We start from the raw sequence: 20,248 nt of genomic DNA on the forward strand, positions 1-20,248 counted from the left end.
CTGATTCCCTGGTATTTCGGTAACAGAGCTCCGCACGAACTATTTAACAAATCAAGTGTCCAGGCCGACTACGAAGAGTCAGGATCCTTTTGGTCCCAATATAATTGGCGACTGTTCGAAAAATCCAACAACCAAGTCCGTGTATAATTGTCTTTCTAAGACACCACTAAATGCTTGTGAATAAGTTTGAGAGAGAGTTGTATTGCTTGATACCAGTTCCCCGGCAGCGGCGCCAAAAACTTATACTCCCCGTGATATGGCCAAAACGGACGGTTTTTATTCGTGCGATGTCGTCGGGCCGCAACGCGCCAGGATCAGCCACCCAGGGGAAAGGTACTGTTTTAAATTTATATTTAGCGGGGCCTAAATCGTACTACTCCTTAGCATGAGTAAGGGAAGTATGACCTAGAGTCGTATTTTTGAGATATCAGTAGAATCGAACCTATATTTAAGCCTAAGATAGTTAGGAAGGAGTAGTGGTTACTTAATTTTGGGATTTTCTAATTTATAAGACAGATAAAGTAAATGCAATAAAATTCGTAATTCAGATAAGGTTAAAGTGAGCGCATACTATGACTTCATCAGTTATTCTGCCGAGATTATGGAATGCTGGCTCATGAATAGGCAGAGGCCTTGTATTCATTACACTGGTCCTAAACGCCCCTGTCATAAGACATGTCACTGGGTACTGCGTTAGGGTTGAAGATTCTAAATAGACAGCAACGTCCCTTACCCCCGACGCCCGTGCACTCTGACTACAGGCATACACGTTCAGACGGCTCATCCAATTGAGCGACTCGGTTGGGTGACGTATTAACATTCCACAATGGTCTAAACTTTCTTAAGTATAATAGAATACATGGTTTACCATATCCGAGAGATGTGATGTGTTTCAATGCTTTCGTTAATGATTGGTTTTTAAAAGATAGTTAGGCCCTTAAAAAGAGTTCAACCATAAAGAACACCATGGCCAAGTCAAGCTGACTTCCATGAACACGTTCGGTTATCCTAATGGTCCAATCCTTTATGTGTCTAAACAAACAGTTCCTTAATTAACTAAGAATCCCTCAAGCGGGGTGCAATGCTTGAGACCGCGTTATGGTGCAGTGTACTAATCAACACTGACCGGGTTCCATGGCCTTACTTAGCAGAGGTACATCTTACAACAACCGCTGTGCTTCAGCGTGCACGTACGAAGTTTATATTCTTGGTGACTACACTAGCATGGTCTGGGACCGATAATGCACTAAGGGTCTAGTCAGATGTTTCACTACGAAAGAGTCCTCAGTCGGAATCCAAAGCTTGATAGACTTACTACAACCGGTGTGCCTCAGTCGATCTTACGTTGTATCCGATAGACTTCTCTTACCAAGGGGTGACACAGATAGTGTACTATGAATCGAGGTTCGCGACTTCCCAATAACAGAGCCAATAACTACGTTCTTTTAGTTAGAAAAGCGATTGAGTTTAAAGCATAATCGGAAAGCATTTCAACAGCATACATAAACCATAATATTATTTCGGCATTATAACTGCTTACATCATAGCATACACTAAAGATAACTACTCGCTAATCATGGCAACAATATCACATAACATAATGATAAAAGACATTATATAAAGATAACGGATAGAAGTACCAGTAGATTAAACGAGTTCCGAATACAAAAGTGACAACTTCAAGACTCCAGACCGCTCCTAATACAATCTTCAGCGTTCTTCTCCGGGTACTAGGTTTCCCACACGGAGTCGAAGGCCTTGAGAGTATGACTAATATTGTACAAGAGAGAGAAAGAAGTGAATTGAAGTGTGTGTTGGAATGAATGACAAGGACCCTTTAAATAAGCAAGATTTTTGCCTGCAAACGGCTGGCAAGCAGTTTGGCATGCCATTTTTGGAGGCCGTTTGCTAAGGCAAGCTGTTTATCGAGCTCGTTTGATCTGACCATTTGGCAGGCCATTTTCCATACTGGCAAGCCGTATGGCAGGCCGTTTGCTGGCCTGGTCAGCCTGATTTTCCTGGATCGTAACTTGATTTCTTGTCTTTCACCGTTTTTGCTCTAGAATCTTCGTTTTAGCTCCGATTCTCTTGATTCTTCTTGCACTGTCTTCGTAATTACTTGTTTTTCAATTCTAACCGACGAAGTGGGTATTTTGCCGACAAAGTTCGAATCTTTCTTGTTTTTGGGCCTTAATACCGGGGTGAAAACGTGACTTTTTAGCCGATATCACTCCCCTATGGTCGCAAGGCGTGTATGGATGGTTCGCCGATTATGGTTTCTTTTAATCTCGTGCTGGTGCCATTCTCGTTCATTGTGGCCTTGCTCCAAGTCGTGCTTCCATCTTGTATGGTCTCGATCGTCGTTTGTTTGTGACGTTTATTCATGCAATTTATTCTACCAATTATCATACAAATTTAAAACATAAAAGTAGTTATGTCCAATATTGGGCGTACAAACGTAATGTAATAATGTAATAATGTGCCATAAGATCACAAGCAATCATGAAATAGAGCAGAGAGATAGGGAAAGTCATGGCTGATCTGGATGGTAGGGGAGAGAATATGATACGCTCGTGCGGGACCGCGTTGGGTTCCTTAAAGCTTATTGCCCCTCATCGGTCATCTCCTCATCGGTAGTGAATTGTCGTGCTAACTCCAAAGTGTTCATCCCTGAAGATATCCTGAACTGAACCTAGTCTGAACGTGCAATCAGTCCTGTAAGTGATGAAGTGCTGGTGTGAATCATAGGCCCCGTACGCCATCCCTGTCCTTGTTCCAAATCTCTACCCCAATTTGTGTTCATACCCATTCCTCCCATACCATGTGTAACATCCTCAGCCATATACTGGCTCACAGCCTGATCCCATACAGAAGTTTGAGCAGCGGTGGATGTATCCCTATGTGTGCTGACACGGGTTGTTCCGAAAATTTTGTTGACCAAATCCTCGACCCCTGTGCTCTGTTTCCTTGGAGGAGATGGAATGACTGTGCGCTGGGTGTAATGATGCTGACGAGGAGACGGAGGTCGTGGATATTGATGAATAGGCCCTGCATCTCTAGGGTCTCTATGGGCAAACATCAACGGGTACTCGTGAGGATACGGGGGAACATTAAGTTGTATGCCTACATAATGCGTGAAATGATCCACATTCTGAAAGATCGCAGCCTCAGCAGACCACCTCTTTCGCCCAGGCAAATCCCCCATATGGTAATGGTATGGCTAAAATCGTGGCTGATCTCCCTGATAAACTGATGAATTTCGGCGGGTGTCAGTGGGCCTTCCCTGCATGGTGGGATCATCCTCATCCTATGGCTCCTGTGAACCTCGCCGCCTCCTACCATCCCTCATTCTTGTGTCAGGTATAAATCCTCTAATTCTTACCCCATGCACTATTCGTTCTTCCGAGTCTGGGATTGCTGGATTAGCTGCAACTATCAAATGCTCATCCTCTATCCGAATGTACTACCAGGTGTGCAGTAATCTATACCCGATCTCCTCTAATTCAGTTGCCCTTATATAACCCAATCTTTCAATACTACCCAAAACATGCATCCGGCGAATGAGTTTGGTGACAACGGCTCCCAAAACTGGTGCAACTGAATTCAGGGCGTTCCTTTCATTAGTGAATGCCTGAGCTAGGAGGTATGTAACTTGCCTATTTTGGTTGTGGATCATGGCGCACATGAGGCGCATATCATTAACGGTGACAGCCCCGCCATGTTGGGTTTTCGGATGAAGAGTTTTAACGATGAGGTGGTGGAGAATGCGATGAACGGGATTAATAAAATTTGAGGCCTTTTTACTTGACCTCCAGGCTTCATTGTCGGAGGTGTAGGTTTACCAAAAAGCTTGATGATCGATTGGGTTCAGGGTGGTGTATCCTCTTTTAAACACTGATCGGTTAATGTGAGATCTTTTGTACAGTTCTAGGTGAACGGCGAACTGCGCGAGAGTCAGGTGATGCATTTGCTTCTGGTGGCGGAAATGGATGCATTGATGATAGTTATATTCTTCCGGGTCAACGTTTGCTTCAAATCTCCATGTTGCCATAAACTCTGCAAATGGTTCCTGATACACCCGTTCGTTGATCTCAAACAGCTTTTGCCAAGCACTATTTGTCTTTCCATGTGCCATAAAACTTAAGATTCCTCTTAATTCATCAGCCCACCTACACTGCTCCATTATATCCCAGTTGATGTACTTGTTGGAGCTCTTTTGCCTATTTATCCAATCACGCATAAATGGCTCGTATTCTACCTGGTTATCTTGCCCGTGAATGGAGCGGGGCAACTCGTATTCTTCTAGTTGATAATTAGCCATCTGCAAGAGTCAAAACACGTAGGTTATGTTCCAAAATAATAAGACTTAATATAACACTTAAAAATGAAAAATGCTTATATTTTACGAAAAAAATACGAAATGAGGGATTTTAAAATGGCATTTTCCATATCCTGTTATCATCAATTATAGCCAAAATTACCGCAAACAATATCTAAACTTACTACAAATCTATTTCTAAGCAAAATTCGGAGCGTACCCGTGATTCCAACAAATAATGCTAAAAATAATAATTATAGTGAGTTAGTCGTAATACGCAATTTGATCAAAGTAAGATGATTTTTAAGCATACAATAGTTCTAATGACCATTTTTAATTACCTTAAATATTTTTAAACATCAAACGTTTCCTATAACATCTTGAAGTCAAGATTTAAGACCATTTTTATCGAAAAATATTCATTTTGATCAAAACGTACAAAATAAGAAAAGGCAAAGACTATGCTCCAATTTCATTTGTAAGTCAATGATATCTTAATCTAGGATAATTTTCAAGTTATCCTAAGTTTTAAAAACGTTTTAACTATGGGAAAAACTTAAAGCCTAATTTTGTATAGTTTTCTCAAAACTTCAATTTTCAATCAAACAATCCTAAATTGTTCCAAAACTAGTTTCTAAGCATACTAGATGAATCACTAAGCCTAAATGAGCTAGCAAAACATCAAATTTCCAAAAAATTTCACCAATTTCTAGCCTAAAATTCAAATCTAACGAATCGAAAGCTAAAAGTGAACCAAAATGCCTCAATCGAACCTAAAAACTAACACATATCAATCACATTGTCTAACTAAGCATATAGAGAATCAAAATTGGGCACAAAACATGAATTTTCTCAAAAGTCAAAAATTTGACTTCGAGTAAAAACTCGATTTTTAACCGTGAAAGAGTACCTTTTGTGCGAAATTGACAGCGAAAACGTGTTTAGGAGGCACGAGAGACTTAGATTAGTGCTTTGAATCGTTGAAATTGATCAAGAAATGGTGATGGTGGTGGTGGTCTCACTCGTCGGTCGAAGAAGAAAAAGAAGAGGAGAGGAAGAGAAAAAGAAAGGAAAAAGGAAAGAAGAAACGAGAAAAGGGAGAAAAAGTTAGGCCCGTGTGGCGCACGGGCTTATTTCTCCGACCCGACTCGCGATTTTTTTATAGTTTTAAAATTTAAATTTTATCACTAAATTAATAAAGGATTTATAAAATTTTGCTTCGAATTTTAATCCGGTTATTTTTACTAATTAAACTAAGAATTAAAAAAAAAGACAAATGGACAGAGTAAAATAATTTTTATTTTATTTTATTAATAACACAAATTACACATGTTCCACAACTAAGTTCCAGAAATGACGCGGAAAGAAAGATAAATTTAAAGCTTCTTTGACCATCCAGAGTAAATCAGCGGAGTGTACTGAAAATATTTCAAAATCACTTAGCATTTTCGCTCACGCTTTTGTAAATCTCCGATGTCGTCCATAAGTTTAACCAAAGCCCTTCTAACTTTTTTAATATTTGAAATTCCATCCCTAGGTCCAGTATCTCGATAATTAAGTTCGAAAAGAAGTTTTGACACTGTGTCTTGAAATAAAAGATCTTCCGCGCGGTCAGGATCACCGATAGTAAATTTAAAGTTTTCAGATATTTCTCGAATAATCTTTCTTTGCGGAGTTGTAAATGGAAATTTTGACATAGTGAGAATTTGCACGAGTTCAGAATATATTTCCTTTCTTTTTGCGAAGAAATTCTGATGTATTCTTTCTTCGGTTGAATCCGGAAAAACTTCGATTAATCGTTTGATGAGAAATGAGGCTGGATCAAAGTAGAAGAAATCTCGATCTCCATATTTTAAAATAGGGTTAAGTTTTTTGCTTTCAATCCAAAATTCTAATTCAGAATTCATTGCGGCGACATATGTGACGACCCGGAAATTTTCGACCAAATTTAAACTTAATCTCATTATAAATCCGACACAATAAGGAAAGTCTGTATTGTTAAAGTCTCATGATTTTGAACTCTTTTATATATTAAAATACCCTATGACTATTCTCGACGACTCACGAACAAATTATATTTAACTTAATGTGCATATTTAAATATATATAAATATTAATTAAAAACGTTTTTCCATTCAATAGAATTTGACTATTATAATGTTTTGTATAAATAACACAAATTTGAATATAAACAATATGCTGGAATATTAATTATGAGAGTTAAATATATAAATAACTCGCAATGTGTATTTAATGTATGTTTATAAATATTGTAATATATATATATATATATATAAGGTAAATAAGTGATATCATACAAAATATTATATAAGTAATAAATTGAAATATTAATAAGATTACAAGTTAGAAATATAGTTGTATACTAATAATATTATTACTTCATTATTATTAGTAATACTAATATTAATAATAATATTAATATTAGTATTATTAATAGTATTACATATAATAGTTAGATATAAAATTTGATACAATTAATGTATTATAAGTACTAAAATAATTATTATGATTATTACTTTTATTAGTAGTCTTATTATTGTTATTTTTGAGTTATTTTGATAATATATTTATCATTATAAATAATTATTAGTATATGTATTATTATTAATAATAACATAAATATTATAATTATTATTAATATAATTATTAATTATTAATTATTAAAAATTAAAATAATAAATATATATCCATACACAGCTATATCACGAATCTGGTTAATATATCACGCATAAATTTTTTTTTTATTTGTCATAATCTGGTTAACCTTTTGTTCCTTTTTCTTCCATCTGATGTGCTACTCGTGATAAGCTGTCTACGCTCATCCATATTATTTACACGAATCAATCAGCTTGTGAAGTGAATCAATACATTCAACTCTCTATTATTAATTACAAATAATATTTATTGAGTGAAGAAATCTAAGAAAAACTGCTCGATATTTTTTTTCTTTTATTCCTCTGTACGCACCCTTTTATTTCATAACTCGATTCCGAATCATTTGTCAAAATCTAAAAATGCCAAAGTGTTAGGATAAATCCAGTTGAACTTTGTGTAAATTTTCAGCTTACAATTTCGCAAATTGAGTACGAATTTTGAGAGTCAAAGTTTTGAATAAAAAAAGTCAACAAGTGTTCTTCATTAAAATTCGAATTTATTTTGAAGTTTCCTGTTAAATTGACGATTGTAAAAGTTTTTAGGAGTGATTTCAAACACAATTTGTGTTCTGACCTTTGCCTATTACGTACTCCAAATTGAAAATCAAATTTTTTTTTAAGGTATCGTGACACAGCAGAGTAGCAGAGCACGTTTTTATATATATTTTTTTTGTTATTAAATTCAATCACCATAAATTAAACGTTGCTGTCAGTTTGAAAATCCTAAACAAATACTTTGTTATTCGATGATTTGATTCTTGTCTCTGGTCAATTCAAACAAGAAGAAGAGGAAGATGAAACGGGTATAGCTATAAACGGGTTATATTATTATAGTTTGGGTTTCTAACAGAAAACTTAAAATGGTCGAGTGGTTGAGAAAGGTGTCGGGTGTTCAAGAGGTTGCAGGTTCAATCCCGGCTTTGGGGCTGTTTTTTTTATATAAAAAAAAGGATTTCTTAAGGTAGTTTTTTTTTTAACTTCTAATTTGGATATTGTTATTATTATTAGTCTTATTCTTATTATTGCCACTATTACTATTATTCATTTATTTTAATTATTACAAGTATTAATATTATTATTAGTATTACTATTAAAATTAAAACATTAATAATATTATCATGAATACGTTTATTATTATTATTATTATCATTATTATTAAAGTAATATAAATTATTATCATTCCCGTAAATGCTAGTACTAATATCTTTGTCCCGTTAACTAATTACATGAGGTTAAGTTTAGGACCAAAGCCATGCATTATAATTAGAATTAACTATAACTAATACAAGCATTATATATATATATATATATATATATATATATATATATATATATATATATATATATATATATATATATATATATATATATATATATATATATATATATATATATATATATGTATATATAACAATATAAATAATAATTATTTTCAAATATATATATACCAATTAATTACCTAATATATAAAGTTATAGTTGTTAGATTACGCGTATAGGTTTTAATATATATACGAATGATATAGGTTCGTGAATCCAAGGCCAACCCTACATTGTTCAGTTGTTAAATATCGTCATATGTATTTTTACTACAAAATACAGTATGGTGAGTTTCATTTGCCTTTTTACCCTTTATATTTTTGGGCTGAGAATACATGCGCAACTCTTTATAACTGTTACGAAATAGACACAAGTAAATAAAACTACATTCTATGGCTGGATTATTAAACCGAATATGCCTCTTTTTAGCCTGGTAATCTAAGAATTAGGGAACAGACACCCTAATTGACGCGAACTCTAAAGATAGATCTATCGGGCCCAACAAGCCCCATCCAAAGTACCGGACGCTTTAGTACTTCGAAATTTATATCATGTCCGAAGGAGGATCCCGGAATGATGGGGATATTCTTATATGCATATTGTGAATGTCGGTTACCAGGTGTTCAATCCATATGAATGATATTTTTGTCTCTATGCATGGGACGTATGTTTATAAGAAATGGAAATATGAAATCTTGTGGTCTATTAAAATTATGAAATGATTATTTATGTTAAACTAATGAACTCACCAACCTTTTGATTGACACTTTAAAGCATGTTTATTCTCAGGTACGAAAGAAATCTTCCGCTGTGTATTTGCTCATCTTAGAGATATTAATTGGAGTCATTCATGATATATTTCAAAAGATGTTGCATTCGAGTCGTTGAGTTCATCAAGATTATTATTAAGTCAATTATAGTAAGATCTATTATGAAATGGTATGCATGTTGTTAACTTTCGATGTAATGAAAGATTGTCTTTTCAAAAACGAATGCAATGTTGGTAAAATGTATCATATAGAGGTCAAATACCTCGCGATGTAATCAACTGTTGTGAATCGTTTATAATCGATATGGACTTCGTCTGGAGGGATTAGGACGGGTCTTCAAAACATAACGGTTGATATGAATTTGAGAAAATTCCTTATCACTGATGTGAGGTAGAAAAATGACGAATGTCTCTAAATCAAATTTAAGGTCAATTTTTGCATCCCAATACTTGACAAAAATATCATCCCCACATTCTTTTAACAGTTTGTGAATAGAACGAACATGACTACGCAACTCTTTTAATAAATTTATTTGAAATTTTGAAAACGGGAAATCCGAGGAATAGAGTTGTCTAACGAATTCTATATAGACGTCTAACCTTCTGCTAGGATTTAACAGATTTCCAGTAAACGGAGCTTTTGACTTATCAATGTGTCGTTTCTCTTTTGGATTAAATTCAAACAAGTCTGGATATTTGAAAATAGTTGGGTATATTTCCCGTATTTTGTAGCGACCCGACCAAATCATGTTTGACGGCGCCGACTACTTAGGTCCCGTTGCGTGGTCATAAGTCTTTAACATGATGTTTGACCAAAATATGTCGCATTCATTTCATAAGTAAAAGGATGTTTCAAGTTTACAAATGTAGTTCAAAAGACTAGTTACATTACAATGTTTAACGTACAAATGAAACCTATGCGATACAATTTAAAGTAGTCAAAAGATGCTCCAACTATGCATGTATACTCGACATCCAAGCAAGTATCAAAAAGAGTGCGGAAGCATGTATCAAGTAGCGTTCAAGGACCTGAGAAAACATATAGAAAACTATCAACGAAAACGTTGGTGAAATCATAGGTGTTTTAGTAAACGTTGCATTTGAACCACAAGATTTAATATAATATGATTATCAAAATCATTTGCATTCCAAAGTTGTTATTTGTTTCGCGGGCACCCAATTATCAAACTTAACTGTTTTGCACCCTTTGCGTAGTGTTAGAACATACACTAGACCCGAAAATATATTTCATCCGCTAACGGTAGCGAACCGTCCGAATGAGGGTCGTCAAGCCCATGTGATCACATAATATAAGTTCACGTTTACACCCTACAAGTGTAACTAATGATAATTGAATTGAGGATTTTCGTTCAAACCCGTACGTGGAATGTTCGTTTTCGTACTTGTGTTCAATGTGTAAAAGTATGATACGTATATGTTTCTCATCCCATAGTTTAAAGCATAAAAGTTGTTTGAAAGATGGGACTATGATCTCACCTTGAGTGCACGTATGAAAAGTACTTCACAAAGTAACGTGTGAAAAGGATAATGCTAGTCTTGACCTAAACAAATAGGTCGTATCAATAACGGTAAACACGATAGGTCAAAGATGTTCAATTAGTCCTATGGCTCGTTACGACTCGATTATGTAGCATGTGAAACAATTTGTCAAGTTTCATGCAAGATACAAGTATAGAAACAAGCTAGGAAGGTTGCATAATCATTTGGTTAAGTTTAACAAAAAGTCAAACTTTAGTCGGTCAAAGTCAACAAAAAAGTCAACACGTTCGGGTCGGGTCCCGAACTATTTTTCTGAGGTTTTTATTCATATATAAGCATGTTAGAACAAGTCTCATGTGAATCGGAGGTCCATAGCGTGCCAAACATTTTTCTTATTTTGACCAAGGAGGTTAGAACCTGGGCACGGCTTAGGTCGCGCCGCGACCCAGGATTGTCGCGCCGCGGCATTGGTCGTGTGCTGGTACCTGGTCCGTCTCAATTGTTCAAGTCCCAAATCAAAACTATTTCAAGCATATTTTACAAACCGCTAACACTTAGAACTCGCACCTTATATCGTTAGAAAGCTAATTTGACAAGGAACCCAACTAAACACATTTCACCAACCGAAAACATTATTTGCAATAATCGACTTTTCAAATCAAATGATCAATCAATGCACACATTTAATGCTTCACATTTTACAAGTGCACATTTATGATTCGGGCATTTAATGCATACATAAAACACACCGTTTTGTAGATAATCAAGCATACAATACAACTAACTACTTACTAACAATAATTCATGGCTTTCAATGCATTAAATGTTCACATTCAATTCTATCAAACCCTAACCAACAACATCAAAATCACTAATCATGTTTATGAAGTTTTCTAAAACAACCTACACATCAAATTGAAGCTAGCGATGTTAGGAACACATTTAATACATGCATTTATAACATTTAACATCATTCAAATAACCAAATCACCAAATCAAATACACCAAGGTTTATGTTCATGCTAGTTACTTCAAATAACAAAATCGAACATATAAATCATATATTCATGTTAGACTTGAGCCATAGACACTAACTAACAACTTTATAAGTTAAAAACATCAAGAACACAAAATCTAGTAATTTTCGAAAGTTACCCAAATGTAATGAAATCGGTATGGAATCGAAGAGGAAGTTGCAAGGATTCTAAATATGTAATTTGTTTTGCAAGACACCCGCTAGCTTGGATTTAGATGATGATTCTTGAAATGGAGAAATGAGAGAAAATTGGAAAGTATTGAAAGAAAAAGGAAAATGAAATGGAAAAGAAAGAGGAGGTGGGTTGACTAGTCAAATGCTAGTCACCTCTTTGGCATTTTGGCGAAACTAGTCCCTCGAGTTCGGTTGCGGGTGCGTGAATTACCTAAATGAGATATTTTTAAAACGCGTAACAACAGGAGATGTTATAAACATATAACGGAATTTAAATAGTTAAACGGAAAAGTAAACGGAAAAAGGCGGGATGTTACATTACCTACTCCTTAAAAGAAATTTCGTCCCGAAATTTAAGTAGGCGTAGTAGTCGTTGTGTCTTCCTCAGAATTTTGCGTTTCCGGAATCGGGAATAAGTGAGGGTATTTCTTTTGCATTTGATCTTGCCTTTCCCAAGTAAACTCGGGTCCTCTTTTGGCATTCCAACGAACCTTGACAATCGGGATTCGGCTTTGTTTCAATGTCTTGACGGAGGTGTCCACAATTTCAACCGGTTCCATCACAAAATGAAGTTTGTCATCAATAGTAAGTTCCTCGAGAGGGATGACGATATCGGGTTCGGCAAGACACTTTTTCAAGTTAGATACATGGAAGGTAGGATGAACGGAGCTCAATTAGGGCGGAAGATCTAAACGATAAGCAACGGTTCCAATACGCTCCAAGATTTCGAAAGGACCAATATACCGCGGATTTAATTTCCCACGTTTTCCAAAACGAATGACACCTTTCCAAGGTGCGACTTTTAACATGACGCGGTCACCGACTTGAAATTCAAGGTCGTTGTGTCTTTTGTCGGTATGGCACTTTTGACGACTCCGGGCCGTCCGAAGCCTATCTCGGATTTGAACGATCTTCTCGGTGGTTTCGTGAATGAGTTCGGGTCCGTTGATTTGTATGTCGCCTACTTCGGCCCAACAAAGAGGAGAACGGCATTTTCGGCCATATAACGCTTTGAATGGGGCGGCTTTTATACTCGCGTGATAACTGTTGTTGTAGGAGAACTCGGCGAGAGGTAAGTGCTTGTCTCAAGCTTTTCCAAAATCAACAAAACAAGCCCGTAACATGTCCTCTAGGGTTTGAATTGTGCGTTCTCTTTGCCCATCGGTTTGAGGATGATATGCGGTGCTCATGTCTAAACGCGTTCCCAACGCTTCTTGCAAGGTACGCCAAAATCTAGAAACAAAACGGCCATCTCGGTCGGAGATAATCGATAAAGTTACACCGTGTCGGGCTACGATCTCCTTGATGTAAAGTTGTGCAAGTTTCTCCATTTTGTCGGTCTCCTTCATGGCGAGAAAGTGCACGGATTTGGTGAGACAGTCAACAATAACCCAAATGGTATCATAACCGCCCGTCGTTTTTGGTATTTTGGTGATAAAATCCATCGTTATCCTTTCCCACTTCCATTGCGGGATCTCGGGTTATTGAAGTAGTCCGGATGGTCTGTGGTGTTCGACTTTGACTTTGGAACATGTCAAACACTTGGAAACATAAGTAGCTACGTCCCTTTTGATGTTCGGCCACCAATATTGTTGTTTAAGTTCGTGGTACATCTTATTGGCACCGGGGTGAATCGAGTATCGTGACTTATGGGCTTCATCTAAAATAAGACTTCGTAGGTCCCCATAACTAGGCACCCAAATCCTTCTGGCAAAATATCGGAGTCCGATTTCCTTAGTTTCGAATCAAGAGACGAGAATGTTCAAGAGCTCGCGTGAAACGTTTTCATCCTTGAGAGCTTCATCTTGGGCTACCCGAATTTGGCTATTAAGGTTTGTGTGGATGGTGATGTTTAAGGCTCAGACACGAAGAGGCACCGCTCTTTCTTTTCGACTTAAGGCATCGGCTACTACATTTGCCTTTCCGGGATGGTTACGAAGCTCGCAATCGTAATCATTTAAGGTTTCAATCCACCATCGTTGTCTCATGTTTAGTTGCTTTTGATCGAAGATGTGTTGGAGACTTTTGTGATCGGTAAAGATAGTACTCTTGGTTCCATAAAGATAGTGTCTCCACATTTTAAGTGCAAAGACAACGGCTCCGAGTTCGAGATCATGTGTCGTGTAGTTTCGTTCATGAATTTTGAGTTGTCGAGAAGCATAAGAAATGACTTTTGTTCGTTGCATCAACACACACCCAAAACCATGTTTCGAGGCATCGTAATACACAACAAAATCATCGTTGCCTTCGGGAAGTGACAAGATAGAAGCGGTGGTTAGCTTCGTTTTCAAGATTTGAAATGCGGATTCTTGTTCGGTTGACCAAACGAATTTTCTTCCCTTATGAGTTAACGCGGTTAGAGGACGAGCGACCAAAGAGAAATCTTTGATGAATCTACGATAGTATCCGGCGAGACCCAAGAATTAAATAATGTGAGTAGGAGTAGTAGGAGTCTCCCATTTACTAATGGCTTCGATTTTTGTTGGATCGACTTTAATACCTTGGTCACTTACAACATGACCAAGAAATTGAACTTCGTTTAACCAAAATTCACACTTGGAGAATTTGGCATAGAGTCGTTCTTGTCTTAAAAGTTCAAGCACAAGTCGGAGATGTTCCTCGTGTTCTTCTTTGCTTTTAGAATAAACCAAAATATCATCGATGAACATGATAACGAATTTGTCAAGATACGGTTTGCACACGCGGTTCATAAGATCCATGAACACCGCCGGTGCGTTAATGAGACCAAATGGTATGACAAGGAATTCATAACTACCATAACGAGTTCGGAAAGCGGTTTTGGAGACATCTTCCCCCTTAACTCTTAATTGATGATAACCCGAGCGGAGATCGATTTTCGAATATACACAAGACCCTTGTAGTTGATCAAAGAGGTCATCGATGCGAGGAAGAGGATATCGGTTCTTAACCGTCAATTTGTTTAGTTCACGATAATCAATGCACATTAGTAGGGATTCGTCTTTCTTTTTAACAAACAAAATCGGAGCGCCCCAAGGTGAATGGCTAGGTTGGATAAAACCACGATCAAGTAGTTCTTGGATTTGACTTTGCAATTCTTGCATTTCGGATGGAGCGAGTCTATATGGTGCACGTGCTACGGGTGCGGCTCCCGGAATAAGATCGATTTGGAATTCAACTGGTCGATGAGGTGGAAGACCCGGCAATTCGTCAGGAAATACATCAGAATAGTCACTAACAATTGGCACATCATCGATGTGCTTCTCATCAGACTCGACTTTCTTAACGTGAGCAAGGATTGCAAAACAACCCTTACGGAGTAGTTTTCTAACTTTAATGCATGAAACGAGGTTGAGTCCGGTGCAACTCTTATCGCCATAGACGATCAAAGGTTCACCATTCTCGATAGGAATTCGGATTGCGTTACGATCACAAAGGATGTGATATTTCGTTTTGGCTAGCCAATTCATACCGATTATTACATCGAAGCTTCCTAGTTCCATGGGTATCAAGTCAATTTCAAACTCATTACCCAAAATGTTTAACGTACACCCCCGGTAATATGTGTCGGCACTCAATAGTTTTCCGTTGGCCACTTCAATGGTATAAGTGGTATCTAGTGGAAGTGGTGGAGTATTAATAGAATGAGTCAAAGTCTTGGATACAAAACTCTTATCGGCACCCGAATCGAATAAACAAGTAACATAAGTGTTGTTGAGGAGAAACGTACCCGTGACTAATTCATTGTCATCTCGGGCTTCCTCGGTGTTGATGTTGAAAGCTCGTCCGCGTGTGTTGGTGTTGGCTTTCTTCTTCGGACATGCATTTCTAAAATGACCCGTTTGGCCACATTCATAACAAGTACCCGGTTTTGGTGCATTGGGCACCTTTTGAGCGACGGGGGCGGCACTTCTAAAATCGTTGGCCACATGACCACCCCTTTGGCACCGGTGGCAAAATAGATTGCTACATTCACCATAGTGGTGTTTGTGACATTTGTTGCAAAAGGGTTTATTTCTGCCATAACTTTTCTTGGCGTCGGAGGTGAAAGGCTTTTTGGTGAAGTTGTTGTTGTAGTTATTGCTTGATTGGGGGGGCTTCCCATTTTCTTTTGTTGCCGCCCGATTTATCCTCGGCCTTAGGTGCCGGAACTACGATTTCGTCAACCGTTTCGATCAATTGGCGGGCCATGTTCAAGGCTTGTTGTAGGTTAGCGGGTTTGGATGACATCACTCCTTGTTTGATGCTCTTTGGAAGACCATCCATATAGAGTTCAACCCTATGAGATTCGGGGTTCACGAGGTTGGGACACATCAAGGATAGCTCGGCGTATCGTTGATTGTAGGCCTTGAGATCGTTTCCGACCGCCTTTAAAGTTCTTAGCTCTTGTTCGAGCTTTCGGGTTTCTTCACGAGGGAAAAATTCGACGATCATCCTTTCCCTTAAACCAGCCCAAGAGAGGGAGTGAGCTTCATCGGTACCCACCGATTGTACATACGTGATCCACCACGTGAGGGCGATACGGGCAAAGGTGTGGGTGGAATATTTGACTTTATCTTGGTCTCGACAACCGCTTATGCTAAAAACGGCTTCCGTTTGTTCGAACCATCGAGTGAGTACAACCGGTCCCCCAGTTCCATCAAAGGTGTGAGGTTTGCACCCCATGAAGGCTTTATAGGAGCACCCTTCGCTTGAGTTACCGGCCCCTTGATTGTTGTTGTTGTTATTGTTATTATTGTTGGTGGAGTGATCGGCCATGGCCGCCTCTACGGCGGTGGCTACCATTCGTTGTAGAGCTTGTTCGGGTGTCTCATGGCATGGCACACGATGAGGAGGCATTGTTCCTTCAAAACACAAGAATACCATTGATTAGTATTCTTAATAATACTAACCATGATATGGAATAAGGATAGAGAGAAATTTTCCTTGACTCGCCTTAAATTCTTTATGTCATAATGTCGGAATGTTCATATGAGTCACCGTAATATAATCCCGGAAATTATATTACCCTAATTCATATGTGCATTCGACACTAATTCATATAGTCAAGGTGGCGCGTCAATTAAATCAAGTAACGTGAGATTAAGATTGAATAAGAATTAGATATGATAGACTAGTTCGAGTATAATGCACAAGTAGTCAAGTAATTCCTACTTCAAGTCTATATGCCGGTTGTAGTCTAGACTCACCAATGTACCCTATGACTCGGGGTCGACACCAATGAACTCTAAATCCCTACAACCAACGCTCTGATACCATCTATAGCGACCCGACCAAATCATGTTTGACGGCGCCGACTACTTAGGTCCCGTTGCGTGGTCATAAGTCTTTAACATGACGTTTGACCAAAATATGTCGCATTCATTTCATAAGTAAAAGGATGTTTCAAGTTTACAAATGTAGTTCAAAAGACTAGTTACATTATAATGTTTAACGTACAAATGAAACCTATGTGACACAATTTAAAGTAGTCAAAAGATGCTCCAACTATGCATGTATACTCGACATCCAAGCAAGTATCAAAAAGAGTGCGGAAGCATGTATCAAGTAGCGTTCAAGGACCTGAGAAAACATATAAAAAACTGTCAACGAAAACGTTGGTGAAATCATAGGTGTTTTAGTAAACGTTGCATTTGAACCACAAGATTTAATATAATATGATTATCAAAATCATTTGCATTCCAAAGTTGTTATTTGTTTAGCGGGCACCCAATTATCAAACTTAACTGTTTTGCACCCTTTGTGTAGTGTTAGAACATACACTAGACCTGAAAATATATTTCATCCGCTAACGGTAGCGAACCGTCCGAATGAGGCTCGTCAAGCGCATGTGATCACATAATATAAGTTCACGTTTACACCCTGCAAGTGTAACTAATGATAATTGAATTAAGGATTTTCGTTCAAACCCGTACGTAGAATGTTCGTTTTCGTACTTGTGTTCAATGTGTAAAAGTATGATACGTATATGTTTCTCATCCCATAGTTTAAAGCATAAAAGTTGTTTGAAAGATGGGACTATGATCTCACCTTGAGTGCACGTATGAAAAGTACTTCACAAAGTAACGTGTGCAAAGGATAATGCTAGTCTTGACCTAAACAAATATATCGTTTCAATAACGGTAAACACGATAGGTCAAAGATGTTCAATTAGTCCTATGACTCGTTACGACTCGATTATGTAGCATGTGAATCAATTTGTCAAGTTTCATGCAAGATACAAGTATAGAAACAAGCTAGGAAGGTTGCATAATCATTTGGTTAAGTTTGACAGAAAGTCAAACTTTAGTCGGTCAAAGTCAACGAAAAAGTCAACACGTTCGGGTCGGGTCCAGAACTATTTTTCTAAGGTTTTTATTCATATATAAGCATGTTAGAACAAGTCTCATGTGAATCGGAGGTCTATAGCGTGCCAAACATTTTTCTTATTTTGACCAAGGAGGTCAGAACTTGGGTACGGCTAAGGTCGCGCCGCGACCCAGGATTGCCGCGCCGCGGCATTGGTCGTGTGCTGGTACCTGGTCAGTCTCAATTGTTCAAGTCCCAAATCAAAACTCTTTCAAACATATTTTACAAACCGCTAACACTTAGAACTCGCACCTTATATCGTTAGAAAGCTAATTTGACAAGGAACCCAACTAAACACATTTCACCAACCGAAAACATTATTTGCAATAATCGACTTTTCAAATCAAATGATCAATTGATAATGCTAAAAACGAACATATATTTCATAGCATTATTCCTCAAGAAAGACAAGCTTTTAGTTGCAATTGTTCTATTTACAAGTGATATTCGTTTAAATAATAAAAGGTGAAGACAAAAGACAGATTCGACGAATTGAAGATGCAAACGACCAAAAAGCTCAAAAGTACAAAATACAATCAAAAAGGTTCTAATTATTGATAAGAAACGTCTCGAAATTACAAGAGTACAAGATTCAAAACGCAAAGTACAAAATATAAAATTGTACGCAAGGACGTTCGAAAATCCGGAACCGGGACCAGAGTCAACTCTTAACGCTCGACGCAACGGACTAAAAATTACAAATTAACTATGCATATAAATATAATATAATATATAATTAATTATATTAATTATATATTTATTATATATATATTATAAAACTGTCGGCAGAGAAAGACTCCAAGGGTGTGAGCTGTAAATTCATCCTCCGCTACTCGCGGAGTTTGAAGAGGCTTTTGCCGCGAGTCGCGGAGCCCTAAAAATCGACTCTGGCTATAAAGCAAACCGAATTCTGATCATTTTTCATATTCTATTTCTCTCTTCTCTCATATATACGTAAAATATATATATATAATTTATATTTTAATTTTAATTTTAATTTTAATTCTAATAATAAGGGTATGTTAGCGAATGTTGTAAGGGTGTAAGTTGAAATTCTGTCCGTGTAACGCTACGCTATTTTTAATCATTGTAAGTTATGTTCAACCTTTTTACATTAATGTCTCGTAGCTAAGTTATTATTATGCTTATTTAAAACGAAGTAATCATGATGTTGGGCTAATTACTAAAATTGGGTAATTGGGCTTTGTACCATAATTGGGGTTTGGACAAAAGAACGACACTTGTGGAAATTAGACTATGGGCTATTAATGGGCTTTATATTTGTTTAACTAAATGATAGTTTGTTAATGTTAATATAAAGATTTACAATTGAGCGTCCCTATAAATTACCATATACACTCAATCGGACACGATGGGCGGGGTATTTATATGTACGAATAATCGTTCATTTAACCAGACACGGGAATGGATTAATAGCCACTAGAATAATTAAAACAGGGGTGAAATTACATTCAAGGGTAATTGGTGTAATTATTAACAAAGTAGTAAAACCTTGGTTTACACGCAGTTGATAACCTGGTGTATTCATTAAACAAAGTATTAAAACCTTGTTACAATTCGAATCCCCAATTAGTTGGAATATTTAACTTCGGGTATAATAATAATTTGATGAGGACACTCGCACTTTATATTTATGACTGATGGACTGTTATGGACAAAAACCAGACGGACATATTGAATAATCCAGGACAAAGGACAATTAACCCATGGGCATAAAACTAAAATCAACACGTCAAACATCATGATTACGGAAGTTTAAATAAGCATAATTCTTTTATTTCATATTTAATTTCCTTTATTTTATATTTAATTGCACTTCTAATTATCGCACTTTTATTTATTGTTATTTAATCGCACTTTTAATTATCGTACTTTTTAATTATCGCAATTTTATTTTATCGCACTTTTATTATTCGCAATTTCATTATCGTTATTTACTTTACGCTTTAATTTAAGTCTTGTATTTATTTTATATTTTACATTAGGTTTTAACTGCGACTAAAGTCTTAAAATAGACAAACCGGTCATTAAACGGTAAAAACCCCCCTTTATAATAATAATATTACATATATATATATTTGTATTTTTATAAAAGTAAACTAATATAGC

This window comes from Rutidosis leptorrhynchoides, chromosome 5, assembly GCF_046630445.1.
Source record: "Rutidosis leptorrhynchoides isolate AG116_Rl617_1_P2 chromosome 5, CSIRO_AGI_Rlap_v1, whole genome shotgun sequence".
In the NCBI taxonomy this organism is placed as follows: domain Eukaryota; kingdom Viridiplantae; phylum Streptophyta; class Magnoliopsida; order Asterales; family Asteraceae; genus Rutidosis; species Rutidosis leptorrhynchoides.